We start from the raw sequence: 3,114 nt of genomic DNA, 5'->3' as shown, positions 1-3,114 counted from the left end.
AGACTCAAGATTTTAGCACCTGGTTTATTGAGAAAAACACACAATGAAAACTTTACCTGCTTGTGGCACATCTTATAAAATAGTAATTTGATATATAAAATGAGTTGGTTTCCATTATGGCAATATAAATGGTAAAAAAAATAATAATAACAATTCATCCAATATATGTTTAGGGAAATTCATATCTCTGAATTTTTCTGTTGTGTATTTTACAGCAGACATTTTACCAAGGAAGACCAGGTTTTGAATTATATTTAGGTTTCTGTGACAGTTAAGATCTAACAGAGGTGTGTCTATATAGTTAGAGCCCAGGTAAACCGGAGATGAAAGATTCAAGCCATTTCTTCCCCTTGTCCTGTTTTAATGGCACTTTGGGGACAACAGGAACTTTCCTGACCCTTACTACGTGGTTTCGTCATTCCCATCAGTCAGAGACTCAGATCTGGCCCATCTTTCAGCCGACCCTATGCAGGCCCTGACCACGCAGACATGAAGCAGCACACAGTTACCAACAGAGCATTCCCCACACCCTACCCCCATAAGCTACTTTTATTAAAAGAGCAAATTTCGGCTCGGCCCTTTCCTATGTAAAGAGGTCTCCCGACTGCGATCTGCTTTGGGCCCTGGAGAAACACTTCCCTCTGTGTAATGCCAAGTCAGCATGCAGTTCACTGGCAAAAACTTCTTAGAAAATCAATTACAAACTCTCAAATATGATACACACTTAAGAAATACTTTGCTTCTTTATATAGCTGAAAGCTTGAAAATAAGTTTATGTTTTACATTAATTTTAGGATGTTTGGTTACAGACAATTTTTACCAATAGTTCCCTCTTCTCCTTAACCCTTAATAGAAAAATCCTTTCTATCTGAGGGAAAAAAAAACTCACAAACTGCATCAGATTGCTACATCCTGGAAGCCTTCATCTTTCTACCTTTCAAGTTCATGTTCTTTTATAAATTCGGTATAAAGGCTATCAACAGACATAGGAAAAATGTTGGCATTTTGTAAGCAACTACCAAAAAAGAAGTGTCTTTTTATAAATTCCACAAAATATAGAGGAATCTGAAACTATAACACAATTTAAGGAATATTTTCTCCCAGACTATTTTAGCGTTTCCAACCAGTTTAACCCAATGAACACTGCCGAAAGAGCGTCCCAGAGGCCTGGGGCTTCCGAACGCTGCTAAAACAGATGCCAGCGGCCTGGAGGTCCCCTCCTCCCGGCCCTCGGCTGGAGCCTGTCACGCTCCTTCCGCCTCAGGCAGAGGTGTAGAAGTACCTGGGCTTGGCATTGCCCAGCAGATCGTCTTCGTAGTTGGGCAGGCAGCAGAAGAAGAAGGCGCAGCCAATCAGGATAATTGTGGCTGCCCAGCCGAAGCCATAGGCCCAGTTATAGATGTAAGTGACCGCAGGGCTGGCGTGAAGGTTGAAGGTCCGGGTGTACTTGACAGGGTAGATGACCAGGGAGATGACCTGAAAGACAGCTGCCAGGGCGAGGAGGCCTCCGATCACTCTCAGGAAGACCAGCATCTGGGGTCCGCAGAGGGCGAAGAAGGAGAGGATGAAGCAGATGATCAGGATGATGAAGCCGCAGAAGAGCATGGCCACCGCCGCTCGCCCCCACGCGTAGTCCATGAGGCTCTCGCAGCCCTCGGCGGCGGAGCCCGTGCCGCCCTGCTCGTCCGCGCATTTCCACGACAGCGAGGCCGTCTGCACGTGTGTGCTCCACTGCAGCCAGCCGCGGCCGGTCAGCGCGATGATGTCGAACACGATGGCGCAGAGCAGCAGCAGCGGCAGGATCCAGCGGCAGCGCTCAAAGGCCAGGCTGCAGCGCAACATCTCGACGGCGGGTGGAGGGCAGCGGGACAGGGACCCGGGCAGCGCGCGCCGCTGTAAAGGGCGCGGGGCGGGGAGGCCGCCTACAATATACTTAAAGTGTGACTAAAAGTCACTTTAGTTATTTTGTCCCGTTTATGATAGGATTTTGTGATAATTTACCTTGATGACCATGATGATGGCATAAGAAAAATATAATCTCTCTGGGAAGACAGTTTGGAAAACAAATTTTATTTCGTTCAAATGTTCCTAGATAAAGTAATTTTTACAAATCATTCTATCTATAAGCAAATTCTCAAAACTGGCTAACATTTTCAAATCACTACAACATTTTAACTGTCTCTTACAAAAAAAGAAAAGAACACCTGACAGTTGCTTAAGAGAAACAGAAATTACATTCAGGAAAGTGTTACCTGTCAAAGTCGGAGTTGAGGCGTTCAAAATTTTTCACTACTCGAAGGACCTGAAGGTCCTGACTGATGAAGCTGGGTGGTAACAACCCATGAATGTTCAGTTGCTGCCTTTCTTCCAGAGTAAAAGCCAAGTCCTACAGAGAAGAAAAGATAATTTCAACGGAGACAAAAGTAGCAATATATACACAAACAAGGCCCAACAGGCACACGGAATTAAAAATCAGAAGATCTGGTCTCACTGTAAGTACATCATGCAACTGCAAATAAAACATGTCAGTTCTCTACACCTCAGTCTCTACACCTACAAAAATTAGAATACTGTCATCTTCTCAGAGCTACATCACTCCCACATTATTAGAATAAGAACACACAGGAGGAAGCCACCTGAAGATACACAAATGAAAGATGATATAACCACCATTAATGCCAGTAAATACAAAAACAAAGAGTGGTTATATAAGAAATTGTAAAATCACAAACATCAGTAGGCTGGCTGATACTTGCTATGCTCCCACCTCTAAAATAGGTCAGGAAATGCCTTATATGACTGCAAGGTGCCTGTTGAAACCTTTTTCTCTCTCTCTCTCTCTCTCTCTCTCTCTCTCTCTCTCTCTCTCTCTGTCATTTCCACCTATTCTAACTCACCCTTCACTAAGCAAAGCTTGTCCCCAGTGTCTGAACACACCACATCCTTTTATTCTTTTATGACACTACAGCCAAAAATGTCTCTTTAAATCTTATCTGAAATGCTTCCTTCTCTAAAGAGCTGCACATCCGTTATAGCCCTATTATTATAGATTATCTGTTTACATGAACACTGATTTTCACAAAACATAATAACAAACTCTGGAACTCAAAAACA

The 3,114-nt window shown here is 43.5% G+C and overlaps 1 protein-coding gene and 1 pseudogene across 1 annotated transcript in view; both read right to left on the bottom strand.

Annotated features, from left to right (window-relative positions):
* Window positions 1-2,386, bottom strand: part of Me1 (malic enzyme 1) — a 134,829-nt gene extending 132,443 nt beyond the window's left edge. Inside the window, exon 1 of the mRNA XM_004628258.2 lies at window positions 2,253-2,386. The gene's annotated coding sequence lies outside the window, so the exon portion shown is untranslated. The remainder of the gene's footprint in view (window positions 1-2,252) is intronic.
* On the bottom strand, window positions 844-1,874 carry LOC101570354 (annotated as a pseudogene).
* Window positions 2,387-3,114: the final 728 nt, after the last annotated feature.

Source organism: Octodon degus, unplaced genomic scaffold, assembly GCF_000260255.1.
Source record: "Octodon degus isolate 3935 unplaced genomic scaffold, OctDeg1.0 scaffold00022, whole genome shotgun sequence".
Classification (NCBI taxonomy): Eukaryota; Metazoa; Chordata; class Mammalia; order Rodentia; family Octodontidae; genus Octodon; species Octodon degus.
This window is presented reverse-complemented; position numbering and strand designations above follow the sequence as displayed.